Raw genomic sequence first — 26484 nt, 5'->3', positions numbered from 1 at the left:
CAAATCCCATGGAGAGCAAAAACTTTCAATGAAGAAGTACTGGAACAAATGGGGAAATCACGTGAACTTTTAGATACCATTAAAAGAAGGAAAACTGCATATCTTGGTCGTCTACTTCATAATGAAAAATATAAGATACCTCAATTGATTATAAAAGAGAAGATAAATGGAAGAAGAGGACAAGGAAGATGAAGAAAATTTTGGCTGGCAGACATCAGACAGTGGACTGGCATGAGCTCTGAGGAACTGTTCAGAGTGGCTGAGGATCGCTCAAAATTTGCCAAGGTGGTTGCCAACCTCCGATAGGAGATGGCACTCAAAGAAGAAGCTGTGTACACATTACATTTTTTTTTTAACTTTCACATTTGCATTGTTTAATGTTTCAGTTATGTTTTGTTGTGCTTTTACTTCAATTTATTTAATTATACTGAGAATGTCCATTGATACCTTGGTGAAAATTCTATATTAAACCATCTTATCACATTAGTTATCTGCTATTTCTTCATAGAATTTCTATATATTTCAGTTCTGCATGAAATAAATCTAGCATAAAGAAACAAAACAATGTATTTGAAGTATCTTCAGCTATTATATATAAAGAACTAACTGTTGTTGTTTAGCTGCTCTCCATATAAGAATTGCTTGAAAAGGTTTTTATGATAATTCCATTAATGAGAGATTGTTTAATCTATGGTATGAATACCATGGATAGACAAGTAGTTGAAAAGAAGCAAGAAAATAATAATTCATGCATTAACTTTTGTTTGCTTATGCTAGATTAAAATATGGTTGAAAACAAGATTAGAATTTCTTGACAAATATAAAATATAAATTTTTAAATCTATCTATCTATATAACACACACACACACACACACACAGTGTGCCCCTTCAAGTAATGAGACAATTATTATATCAAAACAAAGAACTAATTTTGATATTGTGAATTACACAGATTCAAAATAATCTCCCTTAAAACTCCACACAACATTAACACGTACAGGTGTTCGAAAAAATCACGGTGGAAGTCCTGAATGGGAACTTCCTTTAGTGTCTGGGTCATACTGCATTGGATGTTCCCAATGTCACTGAAGCACTCCCCTTTCAAAGCACACTTCATCTTTGGGAAGGGGGGGAGTCTGCAAGAGCCAAACTGGTGAATTGGGGGGGGGGGATCTTCGATTGCGCAGATCAACTTTGCAGCCAGAAAGTGTTTCAGGCAATGCACAAGTGTATTGATATGCAATAGAAACCAAAATTGTTGTGGAACAGTTCTTTCCTGGCAATTGCATTCAGGCATACAAACATTGCATTACTCCTAAATAATACTGACCATTCACTGTGGGACCCTCAGGAACAAATTTGCAGTGGATAATTAAAGCAGCATTGAAAAAAAACAATGACTATTGTCTTGACATGCGATTGTTACAACCTGACTTACTTCTGCCAGGGAGAAAATGTTCCATGCCATTCCATGCTCTGGTGTTTCATTTACGGATCAAACTGAAAACACCAACTTTCATCACTGGTGACAATTCTTTGCAACACATCACGATCTTAATAAATTTAGTTTAATCCTTTATCCAAGTGTGAGCAAACAAAGTTTGCGCCTGAAAGTATCTTCAGGACTGGGGTAAGGTGGTACAACACCAGAGAACTCCTTGCAAAGGTGGAGCAAACTACCAACACTCCTATCTCAGTATCTCCCATAATGCAAAACACATCTCCTTGCAGATATGTCTAATGTTATGCATTAAGGGAAGGGCCACAACCCAGACTAGTTTCGACCTTTATTGAGGTCTCTTCAGTGGGAGCCAGGCCCAAGTAGAGATACCAGGCAGAAGCATTAGCAGGTCATCTCTACCTATAGGAGTTGCCAAATGGTGTGCCACCCTTTTAAAATAAACTTTCAACATCTTTCTCTAAATCCAGAGTAATTTATTAAAAAAGGGTGGCACACCATTTGGCAACTCCTATAGGTAGAGATGACCTGCTAATGCTTCTGCCTGGTATCTCTACTTGGGCCTGGCTCCCACTGAAGAGACCTCAATAAAGGTCGAAACTAGTCTGGGTTGTGGCCCTTCCCTTAATGCATAACATTAGACATATCTGCAAGGAGATGTGCATTATGGGAGATACTGAGATAGGAGTGTTGGTTGCTTGCTCCACCTTTGCAAGGAGCGCCCTGGTGTTGTACCACCTTACTCCAGTCCTGAAGATACTTTCAGGCGCAAACTTTGTTTGCTCACACTTGGATAAAGGATTAAACTAAATATATTATACTCTGACCAAGTGAAAAATAAACTTTCAACACATCACGATCTTGATCATCTACATGGATGAAATTTTGATGACATGCAACCCAGTGCTCTCTCTCTGTTTGTGTTTCAATGTGTGCAGCACAAACTTCAAACAGATCTTTCTCTTGTGTGGGTCTCTTTCTAAGAGTAATCTGGCCATTTCCTTACTGTCACCAAGCTGCGATGAGTAGCCTAGTGGTTATTCACCTATCATGAGCAACAATTCCCCTAGCTTTCACCACATTTTCATTTGTCCATGAAGAAACTGGCTGTTCACAACATTGTTCATCCTCTAGGGACTACCCCCCCCATCTTTAAATGTTGAAAACCAGCGGGACACCCTGTGCATGGCCGAGACAGTCATCACCATAAACTTTTTATGTCTTGCTACACTTGTGTAACAGTTTTTCCTAATTTTCAGTAAAATTTTATCACATCATCTTTTTTCCATGATGCAAACTTCTGTTATGCTCATTCTTACTTCAAACACATATTCTTGCTTCAATGATTTAATGGGCTCACTGTGTATGTAGATATTCAAAGCATTGGTCCTGTATCTCGCAGATAAATGAGTTAAAATTTTGACTTGAAATTGATATATTGATGTGGGTGCACCAAAAAGTGGTGTACTTTCTCTCTTTATGTGAGCTAAATTAAAGAAACTCAAAAGTTTATATTTAAAGGCATTATTTCTGCAGAAGGGTTTGTGGAGAGATTAAACAGTTTTATATAAATGCTGTAATTATTACAAAAGCACATGCACCCCATTCATCTGTTAGTACTAAAACTAGTATATCTTCATGAAAAAAAAATAATAATAAAAAAAAAAACTTCTGGCTTCATCTTACAATTTTATTGTTAACTTTCATTTAAATATCTATGCTGCTCAAAAACTTTTGTTGCATTTTACAGTACATTATTGCTTATATAATTTTCCGGCTTGTCTTTTATCTTCTAAATAATAAACATTTTTAGCTAGCTACTCACAGTAACATGCAATCTAATTCAAAGAAGAAAAAAAAATCAGTACTAACATTTTTCCACAGATTCGTGGGAAGAAGCTGCAGCATCTACTTTCTAACCTTGCCAATGCTGGCTACTCGAAGAACAACTCTATGACCCGTACAGGGTCAGTCCACAACCTTGCACCCCCTTCTCACCACTTCTGTCCTGTTTCTAAAAGTCTACCACCATCTCCTCAGCTCTCACCTGCTCAAAGCAGGAAGGTAATGACTCTTAAGCATATTAGATATAGAAGTTTTTAAACCATTCTTTGCGCTTTTTCTGCTTTTCACTTGAACAGTTATATTTCTGTACAAAAGCACGGGGATGCTAAATTCAGGAAAAAATTGAAACAAAGTATTAAGTATTTTGCAGTGCATAAATAGAAATCGATAAGTAATAAAATTATGGTTTTTTTGTTTGTTTGTTTTTACAGTTTTTAAATGCAGTATTTAACGTACTTTTTGGTAGTTTTAGCATTTTTATTATTTTACTGTAAAATAATTTTTATATAATGCAGCTTTTTGTTAAAAATGCTTTCATTTGATTCAGTGCATTTCAGCTAGCTATATTATTTGACTGAATAAAGAAAGAAAAAACTTTAATCATGACAATACACAATAACCACATATGCATAATAAAAAGAAATAATTTATAATTCTGGTAAGACTGAAACTTTGGAATACAGTTTACAGTATGACAAAATGTAGCAGTGTGGCTGTTGAAGGACAGCAAAATGCATAATAGCTTAAAAAATTTTTTTTTTTTTAAATCTACTTATTTACTAATTCTACTAACTTAAATTTTGTATTGTAACTGCTCCTTTAGTTAATATAGACTCTTAAGGTTACTCCTCCTTATACTCTGATTTTCATTATATTTATTTACCAAAATACATGTTGTGTTGTACTTTTTATCAACAAACTCAATACATGGGGAGAATAATGATGGGGAGGAGAGACTGACTGTAAGTGAGCAACAGGTGTCTGGTGAATTGAGCAAATGTGATGTTAATAAGGCTGTGGGACTTTATAATATATCACCATGTGTTCTGAAGGAATGTGCCAGGGATTGACAGTGCAGGACTCGTATTGTCAAGGCCTTGACATATATTTTTAATATGAGTCCTGCACTGGGTCAAGTTCCAAAGGAGTAGAAGAAGAGCAAGATTGTGCCATTTTGTAAGAGTGGTGATAGAACTCAAGCATCAAATTTTAGGCCTATCTGTGTGTTAGGTGTTGTGGTTAAGTTGTTGGAGAAACTGGTGAGAACTAGGATCCAGAAGTGGATTGACAACAATGGTGTTATCTTTGATGGACAGCATGGATTTGCTAAAGGGAGGTCATGTTTTAGTAGCCTACTTACGTATTACAATAAGGTGATGGCTTCCTTGGTCAAATGAGTGGATGGATACACAGTAGTATACTTAGATTTCGCAAAGGCTTTTGATAGATTACTGCATGATAGGTTGATAGTCAAACTAGAGCAGATGGGATTGGATATTAGATTAGTGCATTGGATGGGAGACTGGCTATCTGATAGGTATTAGCAAGTTGTATATGGGGAGCAATATCCAGGAAGAGGAAAGTGCTAGTGGTGTGCCTCAGGTGTCTGTTTTAGAGCCATTGCTGTTTATCCAGTTAATGATATTGGTGAAGATTTGGATGTTGATATTCAGTTGTTTGCAGATGATGCAAAGCTGGGAGTGTTAGTAATTGTGAAGATGGTAATGGTTTTAAAATAAATAGCATATAAAAAAATGAAAATCTCTGAATATGTTTATAAGAAATTAAAGGTAGAAAGTAGAACAACAAAATGATATGTAAATAGTGATAGTGGAGATATGAGATATGGTAAAATGAGTTAGAATAATCATGATAAGTTAAGAGAGAATTGATGAGGTTATGCAGTGAATTAAGGTGGATGCAAAGTGAGTAAGATGGTAATGATGATTGGCAGGTGGAAAACTGAAGGAAATGGTGCCAGATGAGGAAGGAGAATGTTAGAAGAAGAAGAATATTGAAAGATAAACATTAGAGGAGAGAGGGGGGAAGTAATGACCCTTATGGATAGTGCACGGGTTGACTCCCAGTTCCAAATTTGCCTGCCAGCAGTTTCCTTTTTCAAGATTCATTAATATTTTACACCACCCTAATACCAGGCTCCAAAGATCATCCCTTAGAATAGCTTCCAAATAGGGCTTCTACCTTCAACAGTCCTCTGGACTTAAGTCCAATTCCCTTAGACTATTCTTAAATGAGTACCCTGCCTCTTACAAGCCTGTTGTACAGCCAAATGTTCATTTCTAAATTTCTTCTCAATATGTTACCACAAACAAAATAACTTCTCAAGCTATTTTGTTTGTGGTAACCCCCCCCCCATTTTATTCAAAAGATTTTATTTGTGTGTAGGTTTGTGGAAGGATTAAACAGTTTTATATAAATACTAAATTATAAGAAAAGCACATTCATCTATCTGTTAGTACTAAAAAACTAATTGAGACCAGCTATTGAAAAAGTCCTTTTATTTCTGATATATATTCCTTATGAAAACTGTGAGAACTAAAACTGATTTTTCAACCAAAGGGCACATATCATGTCATCTGTTCAACTGTGTTTTGCAGGCACCATACTGCATGGAAAACTTAATGCAGTATAGTGATGTAAGAGCAGAACAGGCATCATAGGTGTGCTTGTATGAAGGGAAGACAGGAAATGTAACTGAGGTAAGAGCTGATTATGTTGGTTGTGATGAACTACTTGTGAGGAAGTGTGAATGATGAAGCACAGAATTTGAGTGTGTTGTAGGAAAAACAATACAAAAATGTGAAGGGTAGAATCATTAGTATATTACCAAGGTGTATATAATAGTGAAATGCTAACAAAGATAGTGATTATGAATGGTGGGATATGTAGGAAGAGAGAAAGACAGAGGACTGTAATTTGTAGATGTATGGGATAAATTTGATGGTAAAACAAAGCTGTTTGCTGGAGCAGGACTTCATCTTGGTGAACGCAAAGATGATAAATTAGAAAAAGGTTGCTGTTGTGGAGATGGGGAGGAGAACATGTTTTTGCCTGACAGTGAAAAGAATTACATAGTAGAGCTCAGTGTATAAACTATCAGGATATACACTGAAGTAAATGATAGTGAACCAAGAGGTAAGACAATAGGGATGACCTGGACAGAGTCATGTGTTCAGCCTATTGAAATAATACAGGTGCTTTACATGATAAATTTCTATAATAAAAATCACCTCTGTAATTCTATTAAAACTTGTCAGAATATTTAATTTTTTGAAATTAAGAAAAACAGTGATAAGTGACAACATGAATGATAACTTTATAATGTAATAATAAATTTAGTTTAATCCTTTATCCAAGTGTGATCAAACAAAGTTTGTGCCTGAAAATATCTTCAGGACTAAGGCAAGGTGGTGCATCTGTTGGCAACTTGTAGCAAAGGTGGACCAAGCTCTCATCACTCCTTGTCTCAGCATCTCCCACTGTGTGCAAAGCACATCTCCTTGCAGACATGTATAATGCTATACATTAAGGGAAGGGCCACTACCCAGACCGGTTTCGACCTTTATTAAGGTCTCATCGGTTGGAGGCAGACCAGAAGTGGTGACACTAAGGCAGAAGCAATGGAGAGGTCATATTTACCTATACGAGTTGCCAATCAGTGTACCACCTTATTAAATTACTCTGGATTTAGAGAAAGATGTTGAAAGTTTATTTTGCACTTGGTTAGACTATAATAAATTTAGTTTAATCCTTTATCCAAGTGTGAGCAAACATTAAATTACTCTGGATTTAGAGAAAGATGTTGAAAGTTTATTTTGCACTTGGTTAGACTATAATAAATTTAGTTTAATCCTTTATCCAAGTGTGAGCAAACATTAAATTACTCTGGATTTAGAGAAAGATGTTGGACCTTTGCTACGAGTTGCCAACAGATGCACACCACCTTGCCTCAGTCCTGAAGATATTTTCTGGCACAAACTTTGTTTGCTCACACTTGGACAATGGATTAAACTAAATTTATTATAGTCTAACCAAGTGCAAAATAAACTTCCAACATCCTTTATAATGTAATCGGTATGTTTTTATATCCTGCTGAAATGTATATTTAGTTTGTGTTAATTTAAATTGCATGTTCTCATTTCTAAATTAACAAACAAGAAAATTTCTTGGAAGAATACTAAACATCAGCATTCCTAGCAGTATTCATTGTTATCTGTGTCCTTGACATCTAGTTAATGAACTGTTCAGAAAGTGCATGAGATTCAGGATTTGGGTGTAATGGTCAACAGTGATCAGAATTTCAAAGGAACAATCTACAGTGGCTATGCAGCACATTGTTGAGGAGCAGTGTGCTGTGTAGAGATAAGGAGGTGGTGGTGACAGTTGTAGTAATCCATAAAACTTAGCTATCTTGATTTCATAAATCTCGTCCATTCTAGTCCTGCCTCCGTATCCTCTCTCCACATCCCTGTGCAAGAAAAGTGGGCAGCGAGGTGCTGTATACGGTATTATCATCCATGGATTATTATGCTCACATTTGGTCACCCATTTTCACTACAAGGGGTCAACCTTGGAGACGACCCAAAGATAAATAACTAAGACAATATCTAGACTAGAATATTAGTTTGGAATGTTGAGGATGATTCTCTGTATGATTTCATTGGGATAGCAGTGAATTGTAGTTAATTAGATGCCAGTTGGGATTTAGTAAAAAAAATTGCAGATCAAGTTTTGATGCCTTTGTAGTGGCATGCACATCATTAATGTTTTGTATTGATGCCCTAGATGTTGCTGATATGGAGGTGGAAATGCTAAAATGTTGATGTTATTTTGACTTTTTATGAAAATAGTACTCTATTATTATTTTTTGCAATATTTTTTACATTTTTGATAATATTATCGTTGTTAACATCTGACCGCCATGAAGTCAAAGGAATTATTGTGGGAGAGCCACTATTTTTCATACAAAAAGATCATTGAACTATTCTTTAAACTTGGTCATAGTTTCTACACTCACCAAACTCGCAAGTAATGCATTCCACCCACCAATTACTTTCCATGAACTTGCTTCCCACTCCCCTGCTCATATCCTTCATACAACTTCCAGGGATGGCTTTCCCCTTGTCTCCCTATGCTCGATAAAAAAAATCTCCTCCACATTAATCTGGTAACAACTCCTCAATGCATGCCTTAATCATATCCCCTCTCTTTTTTGCAAGGCTCAGCAACTCAAATTCCCCCAATCTCTCCACATATCTGACATTCCATAGACCTACATTAATTTAGTAAACCTTCTCTGGACTCTCTCCAATACATCCTCATTTTCTTGAAGACCAGTGTGGGTGTACACATGCTTAAAAGGCTTTTAGCACACCCAGGAGTGTATGAAGTTCCTTGTGACTTGGCCTATTAAGGGCACACAGGAAGATCAGTTAACATCCGCCTGGAAGAACATGAAAAATACATTTGCTACTATTACTATGGCAACTTGGGACTGGCAGACCACGCTTTGGACACTCTCTATGCTCGATAAAAAAAAATCTCCTCCGCATTAATCTCTCAACAACTCCTCAGTGCATGCCTTAATCATATCCCCTCTCTTTTTTGCAAGGCTCTGCAACTCAAATTCCCCCAATCTCTCCACATATCTGACATTCCATAGACCTACGTTAATTTAGTAAACCTTCTCTGGACTCTCTCCAATACATCCTCATTTTCTTGAAGACCAGTGTGGGTGTACACATGCTTAAAAGGCTTTTAGCACACCCAGCAGTGTATGAAGTTCCTTGTGACTGTGACTTGGCCTATTATGGGCAAACAGGAAGATTTAACATCTGCCTGAAAGAACATGAAAAATGCATTTGCTACTATTACTATGGTAACTTGGGACTGGCAGACCACGCTTTGGACACTCCTTCACATAGGATTAGATGGAGGAAAACGAATGTGCTATTTAGGAGTCGTTACAGATCTGAAAGATTATTTTTTGAGTCAGCAATGGCTTTGAAGAATTCTTCCAACCTTAACAAAGGTTATCTCCTACATAGCTTTTTTTTTTTTTTTTTTTCGTTAGAGGGCGCCAAAAATAGGACTTTTGGCCATTGCAATTATATTGTTTCTCTCACTCACTATTGTGTGTACAAGTGTGTTGTGCTCTGATGATGCTGAGTTGAAAATCAGCGAAATATAAGCAGTTAATAAAACATCTCTTTGATAAAATTGTGTGGTGGTGTTAATATCATGAAAAATAAAATATTAACAAGATACAGTTTTTTGCTGTTGGCTTTTGTGAAGCCAAATTTAGATTTGCTAGTGATTTGCAATTATTGTGTGCTTCAGATGAAGCTGGGATTCTTGATGCAAGCCACCTGCTATAAACTGAGATTTTTTCTTCAGTTGCTTCAGTATCTGTTCAACTAAAGTTTGAGAAGTGGATGAGAATTCTGGATGGAATTGACCACCTGCATTTGATCAGAGCAAACGTTTGAGTCAGGAGAGTGGAAGCAGTAGTCACACTGGAAAAGAAATAGAATTTCTGAAGGTTGTCCCATTTGGTACTTTTGTAGTGCCAAAGGACATGAGATTGGGAGTGGTTGGAGGAAGGACCTTGTGTGAGGGCAGTGATTTGTACAGTGTAGGAGAACTGGTTAAAAAGAGACAAAGGGTATTGGAAGAGTGAGGAGTATCAGGAATTTAGGTAGGAACATGCACAATTTGCATTAGGACATAGATTACAGCAAAAACTACCATATTTTATCCATCTTTTAATGGCAAAAGGAAGCCAGCTGAAGATGAAGATATTAAGGTCACCTAAGATGTCCTCACTATTTGGATTCCTGAATAGGAAGGCGTAAAGGTCAGAGATGTTTTAGGAGTTTAGAGACAAGTAAATACAGGGGCAAGAAAACCTTCAGCCAGAGGAGGTCAAAAGCAGGTATTTTAAATTAGCCATTCTGTGGCAATCAGAGTCTGATTTCTCAAAGGCATGAATGTTACCTTTGTGGCAAAAGGAATTGTAAAATGTGTAATTTAATTTGGATATTGAAGGTGGATTTTAGTTGACTTAGATGCAATTTTAGTCATCATCAAATTCCTGACATGTATCCTCAAGGGGTGTACAGGATATGATAGTACTACATGAAACAGTTACATCATTACTAACTTCCTAACTACAATTTTCCTCCAAATCAGTCTGTTACTTGTCAAGACTCCAACATTATCAGATCTTATATTTCTATCGTCTAAGGCACTTTGTACCGTATCAATCCACCTATATCTTGGTCTTCCTCTGGGTCGTTTTCCTGCCAACCTGGCAGAGAACACTACTTTTGCTAATCTTTCCTCGCCCATTCTATTTAAGTGACCATACCACCTGAGATTAGCGCTGCTAATGCATTCCTGGATGCTGACAATGTCAAGTTCTTTCCTAATATCCTCGTTTTTAATATGATATTGCCATTGATGCCATCTGTTCACGCCTCTAATCTTTCTCAGGACTCTCATATCTGCAGTCTCTAGTCTTTGGTCAAGGGTTTTACTTCTGACCCAGCTCTCAGATCCATAAGTTAAAACTGGTTTGAACACTGTCTTGTATACAGCTAATTTAGTGTTCCGACTAATTTCTCTCTTATTCCATATGAATTTATTCAATTGACTGCCTACCATACCAGCTTTGTTGATTCTGTTCTGTGTTTCCATATTTAATTTACCATCTTCACTAAAAATCTTGCCTAAGTAGCTGAAATGTTTTACTTGTTCCACAGGTTCACAACCCATTTGACATTTTCAATGATTCTGCCTATTTTCATTGTCTTTGTCTTTTTATTGCTGACCTTCATACCATATCTATTACAACAGTTATTCAATTTAGTCAGGGAATCTTGCAAACTTGTAGTAGATTTATTTAGAAATATAACATTGTTCACATAGAGCAAAGAGCTGACATTAACATCTCCAATTCTGATATCATGTTTAATACCACTTTCCTTCATAATGTGATCCATATAGATAATGAATAACAGAGGGGATAATGTACATCCTTGTCTCACACTAGAATTAACATTAAACCATCTTCTTGCACTTCCTTCAATTCTAACTGCTGACTTACAACTCAAATAAAGACTAAGTTTGGCTTGATACAATGCCCCAGTGACACCATATAACTGTAGCATATTGAATAGCTTCCCTCTTGGCACCTTATCAATTGCCTTTTCCAGGTCGACAAAACTTAAATACAGATCTTTGCTATATTCCCATGCTTTCTCAACTATTTGTCGTAAAGTGAAGATCCGATCCTGACAGCCTCTATTTGGCCTGAATCCAGATTGTTCTTCACCAAGCTTTTCTTCCACAATTCTTCTCAACCGTTTCTCAAGTATACTTGCATATATCTTATCAGGAACACTCATTAGGGATATACCTCTGTAATTCTCACATTCAGTTTTATTTCCCTTTTTATATATGGGTACTATGAGAGCTCTACTCCAATCATTGGGAATTCGTCTCTCTCTGTCCAGGCTTTCTGAACTATGCAGTGCAGCCACTGTAAGACTTTTATACCACCATACTTCAGCTTTTCTGGCCAAATATCATCTACTCCTGCTGCCTTTCCACATTTCAAGCATTTGATGGCTTTTTCTACTTCAAGTATTTATATGTATTCCTGACTGCATGCATGGTCAGTGATTTTTACCACTGTGCTATCATCACCGCTTGTTTCTTTAACAGTTTTTCAAAGTAATTACTCCATACTTCAAGGATATCTTTTTCTCCCGTTTTCATGTCACCTTTATCATTTCTAACTCCTTTTACAGCATTCTTTCCTCCATTCCTAAGCTTCTTCAACAACCTCCAGAATATTTTGCCACCTTCTTGATATTTATTTTCTATGTTCTTGCCAAAGTCCTCCCATGACTTTTGTTTAGCTAGTTTTACACAGTGTTTCACTTTCTTACATTTGTCTCTGTATTCTCTAAGAGCAAAAGCTGACTTATTTGCTGGGAACTTTTGATATGCTTTCTTCTTCTCCTTCACTGCCTCTTTAACTTCCTGTGTCCACCATGGACACAGTTCTGATTTTTCTATCCTTGCAGACAACCTCACCACATGCCTCTCTAGCTGAATCAGTCAGTTTTCTTCAAGGTTTGGTTCCTGTTCTCAAACTCTTTCATTTTTTTCTTCAATAATCTTTGTGTATTTTAGTCTACAGTTCCCATCTGAGAGCTGCTCAGTTTTATTTGCTTTAAAACTTTCTTACATGTTATTATTTTCAATATGAAATTCAATTTCATCCTGCTGAAGATTAAATAGTGTTTGCTTCCAATTTCAAATCCTCTGTACAATCTGGTGTCCTGCACCAGGGAGAAAACATCACTTTCAACAATAACATAGTCAATGAAACTTTTCTTATTCCTTGCCTCTTCTCTCCATGTGAATTTGTGCGCATTTTTATGTTGGAACATGGTGTTAGTAATAATCAGTCTATGTCCTGAGCAGAAATCACAGGTATTTGCCATTATTATTAGCTTTGCTCTTTTCTCCAAATTTTCCCAAAATATTTTTGTATGTCTGACAATCATTTCCTACTCTTCAGTCTTGCCCTTCAGCAATTTCAGTCTTGTAGACCAATTACAGAATAGGTTGTCTGGTCTGCGTGACTATGTGATAAGAACATCATTTTTGTTGGTATTGATGTCATGAATGTAGATAAAGTGTGTGTGAAAGTGAGATTTTTTAATGGGAATTCTGTAGTTTTATGTGTTTGGTTTGGTTTGTCTTTTTTGAGATTGTTTTTTGAGGGAGACTTGAGTTGCAGTATCACTATCGAGGTTTTGTACATTTCATTATTAGTTCATTTATGATTAGATGGAAGGAATATGAATGGAGTAGGAATATACAGGGAGAGGAGATTGACTCTTGGACATGACACCCACCCATATACTTTACATACTTTTGTAAGAGTATGTTTGTAAATAATTATCTTTTTAAAAATCATACGTGAAATTGTAAGTCAAGTGCTGAGAAAGCAGAAGGTAGCTGCAATGTAGAAGCAGCTATTTTTCTCACATTATTTTTATTAGTGGTATGGATGTTCTTCTGTACTCATCAGTTCAACAGCTGCTTCTAAATTTAACCACCCTTCTGCTTTTGCAGAACTTGCCTCACTTTTTTTTTACATATAAAATGTTTTTAAGATGTATCACTTACATTTTAGAAGTAGATAAAACATGTAAGGAATAGGATTCCAAATCTGTTTGAATAATGAAATCTGAAGCAGTGTCTGTAGCATTTTTTTTCCCATTCTTTTTTACATGTCGTATTCCCCCATTCTGTTCTGACTATACCAAAATTTTCTGAAGACATCAGTTTAAGAAATAATAGCAGTGCAATGAATGATGATTTTTCTCAATGATGACTGGATCAAAGGCAACTGAAAAATCAAAAGAGGTGTCTGAGAAGGAAGTGACACCAACCCGCTCCTACTACATTCTCATTCATTATTGTCCAATTTTACTGATATTGATTTCACTGATTATCTACAGAATATAAGATGAGAAACAACTTTTCAAATTTGGCTGAAAAATGTTGAACAGTACACCAAATAGGAGTGACTGCAGATGAAGCAACCTTTCCTCCACATCTCCCTTCATTTTCACCTGACTGGACTGCATCACTATGGGCACTTTAATTAAGCAATGCAGGAAACATCTGTATTGAAAATTTTCAGCATGCTCTTGGAATAATGCTGATGATGGGCCGCTCTGCTTATCTTACTCATATGACAAACCTTGCTGAGCTCAAACATCTGGTGTGATGAGCCACCTGGAAAGAAGACTGCTAGAAGGAAGTGTAACCAGTGATGCAAACAAGGTATCAGTGGAAGTCAGAGATGTAAATAAACAGAAGACTGGACTGGACTGGTGAAACAGTGTGATGAAAGAGCAGTGAGAATACGAATGCAAGTTAAACAAGGAAATCACATGGACCTGCAAGACAAGTGTAAGGAGAATGGATTCTGAAAGGATAAAAAAAAAAAAAAACGAGGGCATTCATGTGGATAGTCAGTTTGGAAATGAAACAGCCTGGAATACATGGGAGATAGCTTAGTCTGGTTGGGGGGGGGATATATAGGACAAAGGGTAAGTGTGAGCAGACAGTAGCAACTGGAAAGAACTCGCAGATGAGAGAGAGCATGGTTAGGACTAATTATAGACCAAGAAATTAGTTATACTTATTTATGAATGCCAGGAGTATCATACATAAGGGAGATAAAATGATTGCATTGAGTGTGTTTATTTGCCCAAAAATAGTGGAATAAGAGAAATATGGGTGGATGAGAATGATATCTTTATGGGAATAGAAATGGAAGCATATGTTGTTTTTCTTAACAGCAAGGACAAGAAGGGAGGGGGAAAGAGCTGCTGATGAAAACAAGGCATTATGTCGCCACAAGGTTGAGATACAAGAGTAAAAAAAAATGGCATTGGTTTTGAAGCAGTACAGTGTGAGGTGAAAATAGATGCAATGAAATATTTGGTTGGTTGTTACTACAGGCTAGGGAATGGAGGGTGGAGACAAAGAAATGTATAGGAAACTTGGCTTGCTGAACAAGTGAAGTATTATCATTATGGATGATTTGAATTATGTCAGTGCTGATTTGGAATGAAGGGATAGTGTCAGGGAGTAAGGAGAATGTATTTCTCAAGTTCTTAAGGGACAACAATCTTAGGCATTGTGTAACAGAGAGCACACAAAGGTTAAGTGGCCTAGATCTCATTATATCATCAGAGGATGTGATTGTGAATGGAGTATCTAATCTTCACAAGGTTATTAGAGTGACCATTAAGTGATCACTTAAGTTGTAGCCAGTCATATGAGAACTAAAGTTAATGAAGAGATGTATGTGGAACTACAAGCATAATGATTATGAGAAGCTGAGAAGATAACCGGGAGCTATAGGATGGAAAGAAAAGAAGAGTTGAATGGGAAGGAGATGGATGCTCCATGGGATGATAAAGAACTATTTAACAGTAACAACATCTGAGTGTATTCCAGATGTGAGAAGGCTAAACAATGTCATAGTAAAATGGATGAATGAAGAGATTAAGCATTAAATCTGGAAGAAAGCACTTTGGAGGCAATGCAAAGTGAATGTTGGTAATAATCAGTTACATGAAGAGTAAAAAGAGCACATCAGAAAGGTGACTCAGTTGATAAAGAAGATTATAAAAGTTCAGTATGAGAAATTGGCCAGTCAAGTTAAGAAAAATCCTAGTGATTTTTTTTTTGATATGTGGCAAGTAAAAGAAAAAAAAATGACTGTGGAAGAATGATGCCAGTTGATGACACTGGTAGGTTCATAACCAATGCAGATGATATAGTTTAAGTATTCAGTGAGCAGTCTGTCGGCATATTTCATCCTTATGAAGGCAGCATCATGAGAAGTTGGTGTGTGCAGGGTAGTGGAGGGAGGGACTAATCATGAAGGAGCAGGAGGTATATGAGGAATTGAGTAAACTTAATATTCATAAGGCAGTAGGGATTGACAATGTATTGCCATGTCTTGAAGGAATGCACTAGAGAATTAACGGCACCTTTAGCACACCTGTTTAACATGAGTTTTGCAAAACTGCAAATCCCAAAGGAATGGAAAGCAGGAAAAATTGTTCCACTTCAGAAAGTGGAAATAAGACTGGGAATTCAAATTATAGGCCAATCTGTGTGCAGGGAGTTATTGTTAAAGTGTTAGAGAAGTTAGAACTAAGAACCATTTCTGGATTCTAGTCCTCACCATTTGGGTTGATAATAGCAGTATACTAAAGTATACTCATGGATCTATTAGGGTGAAAGCATGCTTTAGCAATCTGCTTATTTATTATAACAAGGAAGCAAATTCACTGGATAAAAGGAGATGCATATATTATTATTATTATTATTTGTCACCTCCAGGGAGTCCAAAGACTCATCGAGGGAGGGCATCCACTCTACAACTCTGCTTCCAGCACTCACAATCCACCAACTGACCACAACTACAGCAACGCCATCTACCGCCGACCACTGCCAATCACAAACATCCATACCCATGGCGGGATTCGAACCCGCAGCCTCTTAACTGGAGAGCGGACACACTAACCACTCAGCCAGCCTGGCTGGCATATATGATGGGGGTACTTGGATTTTTCAAAGGCCTTTGATAGAAGGAGTTCATGAAGGAGCTTGTGCTCTTAGAGAATACAGAGACAAATGTAAGAAAGCTAAACGGTGTGTAAAACTAGCTAAACAAAAGTCATGGGAGAACTTTGGCAAGAACATAGAAAATAAATATCAAGAAGGTGGCAAAATATTCTGGAGGTTGTTGAAGAAGCTTAGGAATGGAGGAAAGAATGCTGTAAAAGGAGTTAGAAATGATAAAGGTGACATGAAAACGGGAGAAAAAGATATCCTTGAAGTATGGAGTAATTACTTTGAAAAGTTGCTAAATGAAACAAGCAGTGATGACAGCACAGTGGTAAAAAAACACTGACCAGTCATGCATGCAGTCAGGAATACATATCCATACTTGAAGTGGAAAAAGCCATCAACGGCTTGAAATGTGGAAAGGCAGCAGGAGTAGATGATATTCGACCAGAAATGCTGAAGTATGGTGGTATAAAAGTCTTACAGTGGCTGCACTGCATAGTTCAGAATGTTGACAGAGGGACAAATTCCCGATGATTGAAGTAGAGCTCTCATAGTACCCATATATAAAAAGGGAAATAAAACTGAATGTGAAAATTACAGAGGTATATCCCTAATGAGTGTTCCTGGTATGATGTATGCGAGTATACTTGAGAAACGGTTGAGAAGAATTGTGGAAGAAAAGCTTGGTGAAGAACAAGCTGGATTCAGGCCAAATAGAGGCTGTCAGGATCAGATCTTCACTTTACAACAAATAGTCGAGAAAGCATGGGAATATAACAAAGATCTGTATTTAAGTTTTGTCGATTTGGAAAAGGCATATGACAAGGTGCCAAGAGAGAAGCTATTCAATATGCTACAGTTATATGGTGTCACTGGGGCATTGTATCAAGCCAAACTTAGTCTTTATTTGAGTTGTAAGTCAGCAGTTAGAATTGAAGTAAGTACAGGAAGATGGTTTAATGTTAAATGTGGTGCGAGACAAGGATGTACATTATCCCCTCTGCTATTCATTATCTATATGGATCACATTATGAAGGAAAGTGGTATTAAACATGATATCAAAATTGGAGATGTTAATGTCAGCTCTTTGCTTTATGCGGACTATATTATACTTCTAAATAAATCCACTACAAGTTGCAAGATTCTCTGACTAAATTGAATAACTGTTGTAATAGATATGGTATGAATGTCAGCAATAAAAAGACAATGAAAATAGGCAGAATCATTGAAAATGTCAACTGTGTTGTGAATGGAGAACCTGTGGAACAAGTAAAACATTTCAGCTACTTAGGCACGATTTTTAGTGAAGATGGTAAATTAAATATGGAAACACACAACAGAATCAACAAAGCTGGTATGGTAGGCAGTCAATTGAATAAATTCATATGGAATAAGAGAAAAATTAGTTGGAACACTAAATTAGCTGTATACAAGACAGTGTTCAAACCAATTTTAACTTATGGATCTGAGAGCTGGCTCAGAAGTAAAACACTTGACCAAAGACTAGAGACTGCAGATATGAGAGTCCTGAGAAAGATTAGAGGTGTGAACAGATGGCATCAATGGCAATATCATATTAAAATGAGGATATTAGGAAATAACTTGACATTGTCAGCATCCAGAAATGCGCTAGCAGAGCTAATCTCAGGTGGTATGGTCATGTAACATGAAATCTAGAAGAATGCACTTTGGAAAGGGCACAAGATGAATAATTGTAAGTATCTGTTGCATGAAGAGTGGGCTAAGAGAGTGACACAGTAAGATGTAACAAAAGTGCAGTACTAGTGGAAATGAGCAAATCAGTGGCTAAGAAAAACTATTAAGGTTTTTTATTTTTATTATGTGGTAAGTAGAAAGAAGAATGATAATGGTAAGATGCTGTTAATGGATGAAAGTGGTAGATTTGTGACTGCTGCAGAGGACGTAGTGGACAGTGTCAGTGGACATTTCATCAGTGTTTTTCATCCTTATTGTGAAATTGGAAGCTCAATTGTAGACATTGAAATGAAAGAAGACTTGATGATATATGAGGAGTTTAGTAAGCTAAATGTCAATAACGCAATAGGACTTGATGACATATCACCACTTATCTTAATGGAATGTTCCAAGTAATTGGCATCAGCCTTAGCCTACCTGTTCAATAAGAGTCTGACAACAGCATGAGTCCAAAAGGAGTGGAAGGAAGGCAAAATTGTTCTACTTCACAAATGTGGTAATGAGGCTAATTTAACAAATTATAGACCGATCTATATATCTGAAGTTGCAGTTGAGGTCTTGGAGAGGAGTTTGTTAAAGGGAGGTCACATTTTACCAACTTACTATAACAAGGAGACAAATGCATTGGAAAAGATAGGTGCATAAACAGTGGTATACTTAGATTTTACAAAGGCTTTTGATAGATTGCTAAGTGATAAGTTGGTCACTAAGCTGAAGCAGATGGAATTGGATGATAGACTAGTGAGTTTGATAGGCGACTGGCTATCAGATCGGTATCAGCAAGTTGTGTATGGAGGAAGGGTGTGCTATCTCAAAAGAGGAAAGTCACTAGTGATGTGCCACAAGGGTATGTTTTGGGACCATTATCATGTAATTTATAATTTGCAATGTTAGGATGGGTTTAACTGGTGGTTTACAACTGTTAGTAGATGATGCAAAACTGGGGAGAGTGATGAGCAATCAAACAGATGAGGTCTTACAAGAGGACTTGAATAGATTGTAGGAGTGGGCAACAGAATTGAACTTTCAATTCATTCTTGAAAAGTATAAGGTTCTGAAATTTGGTAGGCAGAAATGGGATGCAAAGTATACATTTGCAGGGAAATTTTAGAGGAAGTTGAGGTGATGAGACCTTTGAGTGGGTGTGGATAAGGATCTGGAGTTCAGAGGTCAAATTGCACAAGTTGGGAAGATGTCAAATCAGATTGTGGCAATAAAGAAACAAAAATGACAAGTAAGAAAGTGAAGATCGTAAGTCCACTGCCTCAGTGCAATAGGAGAGAATTGAGAAGAAGGGCCAAGATTGTGCAGGAGGAATGGTGTGGAGTGAATTTGGTTGTCATATACCAATCCTTATACTGGATTGTGCACCTAGATGGTTTCCGAGTTAAGAACTTGGAGAAAGTGTTGTTCAGTGAAATGCAAAACCAGGGAAACTAGAGATAAAGGAAATTGCCTAGCCATCCCTCAAATAGATTAGTGCAGGAATGATTATGAAGAGCTGAGTGCAATTTCTCAGGTTTTGAATCTGAATGGGCAGGTAATGACATTATGGAAGGGTAACTGTGAGCCCAAGGGGATGTTGAAATGCATGTACACAAATGCTCGAAGTACCAGAAATTAAGGAGTTTTTAGCATCAGTCAGCTTAACTTGAAACATGCCAAAAATTATTAGCATGAGCAAAACCTGGTTGTCAGAGAATGATCTCGTTACAGGGATAGAATGTAATGGATATTGTATTCTTAGAGAAGATAGAAAAAATAGGGCAGAAGGAGGAGTATTATTAATGATAGCTGAAGAACTTCAACCAGCAAAAATAAAAGTTAAGAAAGATTGTAGATCTGATGGAGATGGTTTATTTGAGGCTGTTCTGGTGTGAGATAGAGATGGTTTATTTGAGGCTGTTCTGGTGTGAGATAGAGGCCAATAGGACAAAATATATTGTTGGTTGCTGTTAGAGACGTTGTAGTCCAGAAGAAAATGTGGATGACATGCATCAGCAGATTAGCACAATGAGTGCAGGACAAGCAATTATCGTGGGAGACTTCATGGTCATATAGATTAGGAGGAGGAAAGGGCACATCATGAAATGGAATTTATACAGTTACTAAGGGATAATTACCTGAAACAGCATGTGATGGAAGGGACCAGGGGTTTGAGAGAGTGCGATCTGGTAATAGCATCAGAGGATCTATAACTGCAGTAACAACGCTAAATCCAATCATAGAAAGTGACCATGCAGTCTTGTAATGGGATGTTGCTCAATATGCAAAAATTTCAGTCAAAGGATTTATACGGAACTACAAAGCTGGTGATTATGACAAACCTAGGAGGCAATTTTGAGCCGTGCCAATGCATAAGAAACTACATTGAATGAATGCCATTAATGAATGGGAGGTGGTCAAGGACTGCTTGAATGAGACAGTATCAGAGTGTACTCAGGGTCAGGAGGATAAACCGAGCAGGGATTAAGTGGACTAACAATATAAAGCAGGTGCTGCAAAAAAAAGAGAAAGCATTGTGGAAGGAATATAAGCAGCATGCCCATGAGCAGTATAAAGCACAAGCAAGAAGAGTAACTAGTGTGGTTAGGAAGGGTAAATCGGATGTTGAGAGAAAATTAACTAAGCAGACCAAAGTAAATCCAAAAAAAACTTTTGTAGCAGGTAAGAGAAAGAATGGTTATGGAAAGATAACTTTACACTTGCCTAAGTGCTGATGGTAGGAAAGTGACAGAAGCAGAAGAAATAGTTCAGTTACTAAGTAATCACTTTGCAATGGTATATCCTCCAGTTATGCACACACTTTGCAGTTACTGAGGTGACAGAGACTGATGTTAGCATTGAGGTAGATGAACTGGAAATACTCAGTATATTTGAAAAATATCACTGTGAATACAGCAGTGGGCCGGGATGGAATGTCTGCTTGTGTACTATGAGAATGTGCAAGTGAACTGGCAGTGCCTCTGATGAAGTTGTTTAATCTGTCTCAGCTTTGGCAAGGTTCCAAGGAAGTGGAAAGAGGATAAGATACTCCTATTAAAGGTGACTCAAAGATGGAAGTAGCAAATTACAGACCAATTAGTATCTCTCGAGTTGTGATTAAACTATTGGAGAAGTTGATTAAAAGTAAAATTTAAGAATTGGGTTGATTGGAATATGTTACTTTATAGGGGGCAGCATGGCTTTGTTAAAGTTAGATCCTGCCTCAGTAACATTTTATAATAAGGTGACATTGTAATTGGTGACACCATTATAGTGCTGGACTTTGTGAAGCCATTTGACAGAATACTGCATGGAACACTATTACATAAGTTGGAGCAAATGGAAATTGATATGAGGCTGGTGGCATGGATAGGGGGTGGCTGATAGACAGACATCAGAGGGTGGTGTATGGTGAACTGGAATCAATGCAAATGAGGGTGATTAGTGGAGTGCTCCAGGGCTCTGTACTAAGACCATTACTCTTTAATTTGTATAATCTGTATATCTGTATATATTGCAGAAGATTTGAAGGGTGACATTCAGCTTTTTTGTGCCAATGATGCAAAACTATGGAGGGCAATAGTTGATAAAGGTGATCTAAATATCTTACAAGATGACTTAAATAAATTGACAATATGGTCAAAGGACAATTGTTGTCAATTCACTGTTGTAAAATGTAAGGTTATGCACTTTGGATGACAAGGTTATGCACTTTGGATGACAAGATTACACACTTCATATTATATTGATGGTACTAGTTTATAGGAAATTGGTGAGGCTAGGGATCTGGAGGTGATGGTGGATAGAGATTTAAAATCAGAGGACATATTGCAAGATTTGGCAACATAGCTCAGAGGATTACTTGGATGCTAAAGAGCATATTAACAAGTAAGGATGAGGAGGTTATTATCTCTCTTTATAAGGCTATGATTCAGCCACATGTTGACTACTGTGCACAGATTTGCTCACCTGCATTTCTTGGGGATCAGGATGCAGTGGAGAGGATTCAGAGACAAGTGACCAAGCATGTGACAGCCATAGAATGTTCCCTATGAGGATAGATAGAAGGTGTATGGGTTGCAGTTTAGCTGACATATGGAGGAAAAGGGGATATGATAGAAAGTTATAAGTTGCAGGCGTAGACTTCTGTGGCTAATTGGTTCAAAAGATATATTTTGGTGATTACACCACATTTTTTTTATTATTCGGTTATATAAAACACTGAAATAATAGTTCCCAACAAGTTTCGTAAATCATAGGATTTACATCTTCAGGGGGTAAATAGTATAACTTAAAGTTTAAACAAGAGAATTAATAAATACAAATCATAACCGTCTGGCTATTCATAAACTCAAATAACAGAATGCAGATATATAACGTTATTGACGTTGAACAATACTGGACGATGTCACGTGTTCTTGTTTTCGTTCATACAGTCTGAGCTCAAATTGAGGTAGATATTTTATTAGAGATGACCACACTTGATGGAGAATTAAACCTTGATTTTTATTGCATTGGTTGGGTTTTTTAGCATATTAGCAGCTTCTTTAAATTTTGTTATATAACTGTTGTTTTCTATGTATGACATCATCGTTTTATGCCAGATTACATCGTGTCCAGTGGAAGTGGTATGGAAAGCAAGACCCGTTTTTTGTTCTCTTTTGTATTGTATGTCTTTTTGATGTTCAGCCATGCGTATTTCTGCAGATATTCCTGTCTGTCCTATGTAGCAAATCCTGCAAGAGCAATTTTGTAGACTCCTGATTTTTTAAGAGGATGATGAGGTGGTTTTGGTGGATAGGAATCTTGAGATTTTTTCCATAGGAAGGAAGGAAGGCTACTTTATGTTGTGTTTGTTCATTAATTTGGCTAGCTTATCTGTAACATTTTTGATATAAGGAAGCGAGATTGCGTTTTGGTAATCCTGTTTTATTGTGTTGTTAGCTGGAGGCATTTTAAGGATTCACTTGATGGTTTTTGTTTCATATCCATTCTGTTGGAGAATTTGTGTTAAGTATTTTAGTTCTTCATTACATCTTTCTTGTGTGCTTGAGATATTGTATGCTCTGTCTCGAAGAGTTTTAATTAAGCTTATTTTTTGTGATGGATGGTGGTGTGAGGTTGCATTTAGAAATCTTCCAGTGTTTGTCGGCTTCCTATATACTGAGAAGGAGAGTTTACTTTCTCTATTAACTTCTAATAGAATATCCAGAAAAGGAAGATTTTTATTTTTTTCTTGTTCTAAAGTGAATTTTATGGTGTTGTGCAAATTGTTGAGATAATTTTTGAAATTGATAAGTTCATCTGTTGTTCCACTGAATATGATGAAAATATCGTCCACATAGCGTAGCCATATTTTTGGTTTTTTATGGTAATTCTTAAGAGCATTGTTTTCAAATTTTTCCATAAATAGGTTTGCTAATACCAGTGATAATGATGAACCCATGGCCAGTCCTTCTTTTTGTACCCAGATTCTATCTTTATAGGTGAAAAAAAGTATTGTTTATACAATGTTTAAAAAGATTCAAGATGTCCGGAGGGAGGAGGTCTTCTGGGAGATTCAAAATTTCTTGTCTCGGGACGTTTGTAAACAAGCCGATAATGTCGAGACTTGCTGAGATGTCTGTTGGACCAATATGTATATCTTTCACTTTTTTTATGAAATGTTTACTATTTTTTATGAAGGAAGAAGTTTTTCCTATATGTTGTGAGATCATGTTGGTGAGGTATTTTGCCAAGTTGGAAGTCGGTGAATCTCTTCCATCTACTATTGGTCTTAAAGGTATATCTGTCTTATGGATCTTTGGAACACCATATATTCTTGGTATCAAAGGATGTTTTGATTGTAAGTATTTTTTAAGTTCTTCCGTCCAGAGAGGCACTTTTTTAATTAGATCATTTGTTTTTTTGTGTGTAGGCCAAGTCGGGTCTCTGTGTATGGGTTTGTAGGTGTTGGTATCTTCCAGGAGACTTTTCATTTTGTTATCATATTCTGTAGCTTTAAAACGACAGTTGTGTTGCCTTTTAGTCTATTCTATTAGAAGTTAATGAAGAAAGTAAACTCTCCTTCTCAGTATATAGGAAGCCGACAAACACTGGAAGATTTCTAAATGCAACCTCACACCACCATCCTTCACAAAAAAATAAGTTTAATTAAAACTCTTCGAGACAGATCATACAATCTCCAGCACACAAGAAAGATGTAATGAAGAACTAAAATACTTAACACAAATTCTCCAACAGAATGGATATGAAACAAAAACCATCAAGAGAATCCTTAAAATGCCTCCAGCTAACAACACAATAAAACAGGATTACAAAAACGCAATCTCGCTTCTTTATATCAAAAATGTTACAGATAAGCTAGCCAAATTAATGAACAAACACAACATAAAAATAGTCTTCCTTCCTATGGAAAAAATCTCAAGATTCCTACATCCACCCAAACCACCTCATCATCCTCTTAAAAAATCAGGAGTCTACAAAATCCATTGCTCTTGCAGGATTTGCTACGTAGGAGAGACAGGAAGATCTGCAGAAATATGCATGGCTGACCACCAAAAAGACGTACAATACAAAAGAGAACAAAAAACGGGTCTTGCTTTCCATACCACTTCCACTGGACACGATGTAATCTGGCATAAAACGATGATGTCATACATAGAAAACAACAGTTATATAACAAAATTTAAAGAAGCTGCTAATATGCTAAAAAACCCAACCCAATGCAATAAAAATCAAGGTTTAATTCTCCATCAAGTGTGGTCATCTCTAATAAAAAAATCTACCTCAATCTGAGCTCGGACTGTATGAATGAGAACAAGAACACGTGACATCGTCCAGTATTGTTCAACGTCAATAACATTATATAACTGCATTCTGTTATTTGAGTTTATGAATAGCCAGATGGTTATGATTTGTATTTATTAATTCTCTTGTTTAAACTTTAAGTTATACTATTTACCCCCTGAAGATGTAAATACTACGATTTACGAAACTTGTTGGGAACTATTATTTCAGTGTTTTATATAACTGAATAATAAAAAAAATGTGGTGTAATCACCGAAATATATCTTTTGAGCTTATAAGTTATTAAAGGAATTCTATAAGATTGACACAAAAGAAATTTTTCTATACATGGGGAGTAGAAGCGAAAAAACAAGAGGTCACACTTGGAAGTTGTCTAAGATTGTCCTATTCTGCATACCCCCCCCCCCCTTAGTAAGGGTGTACAGACTAGGTTCTTTTCTTGAGTGGTGAATGAATGGAATGGAATGGAATTGTCAGAAGTGGTTGTGAGCACCTCGACAGTGAATAGGTTTAAGAAGATGTATGGTAGTTATTTTGTTAATGTATAGAGTGGATCTCCTACAATGAGTCTTTTGACTCCATGGAGTGCCCATATAAATGATGATGATGTGTAGGACCTTAACTTGTACAAATAAAAAAAGTTCTGGTTCTGTTGTATAAGGCTTGCATGAATTATTGTGCACAGGTTTGTTCCACTGGTTTTCATAGTCATGAGTATATATTGGCGTGGGTCCAGAGAAGACTAAGGGGTGTGTGTGTGTGTAAGTTTAACTGCTGGGAGAAACTTGTATTAAAAGTTTAATGGAGTGAAACAGTGCTAAGAAAGGATTAAAAATGAAAGAGTATAGTCCTTTCATTTTTCTATAATACTTTGAGATCCCAGTTTACATTCTAGGCTGCCAACAGGTGTCCACAAAGTATTAGCATTCCCCATATTTTGGGAGTTGTATGCAACCATATTTATTTATAAATTAGGCTGATTTTTAAGATCAGCAGCAGATTCTAAAAGCAGTCTTTCTCATCTAAATGTTTACTGTGATGAAGCATGGTGAGCTTTTTCCAGTTTATTCTGAGATATATCCAAAGCATGGTCTGCATGGCCAGATTGACCGTAGTCATACTACATTTTTTATATTCCTCCATGGAGATGGTAGCTGATCTTCCTGTCTGTCCATAGTAGGCCAACTTGCAGGAACAAGGAGCTCCGTATACACCTGGAACTGAGAGGGAATTGAGTTAGTCTTTAGTGGAGTGGATAAGGGTACTAGTCTTAAGTGGGGCTTGAAAGTGTTGCAAATGCTTGTATTGTATTTAAGATTCTGGATATATATTTTTTTCAGAATGTACCTTGGACAAAAGTATGGTGATAGCATTACTAAAATCTTTCTGAAGACATGGATTGGGGAAAGGATTATTTTTTTGATACTGGGGTGGGGAGATGTAGCCATTAGATAAAATGTGTGGTATA

At 36.7% G+C, this 26484-nt stretch overlaps 1 long non-coding RNA gene across 1 annotated transcript in view; it reads right to left on the bottom strand.

Moving 5' to 3' along the window:
* Positions 1-3338: 3338 nt before the first annotated feature.
* Positions 3339-26484, bottom strand: part of LOC150100345 (uncharacterized) — a 162042-nt gene continuing 138896 nt past the window's right edge. The window contains exon 3 of the long non-coding RNA XR_016549303.1: positions 3339-3630. This is a non-coding gene — a long non-coding RNA (uncharacterized LOC150100345). The remainder of the gene's footprint in view (positions 3631-26484) is intronic.

Source organism: Typopeltis vanoorti, chromosome 13, assembly GCF_054136105.1.
Source record: "Typopeltis vanoorti isolate ZY-2024b chromosome 13, IOZ_Tvanoo_1.0, whole genome shotgun sequence".
Lineage (NCBI taxonomy): Eukaryota > Metazoa > Arthropoda > Arachnida > Uropygi > Thelyphonidae > Typopeltis > Typopeltis vanoorti.
Note: the sequence above shows the minus strand (reverse complement) of the source record. Positions and strands in the feature narration are given on the sequence as shown.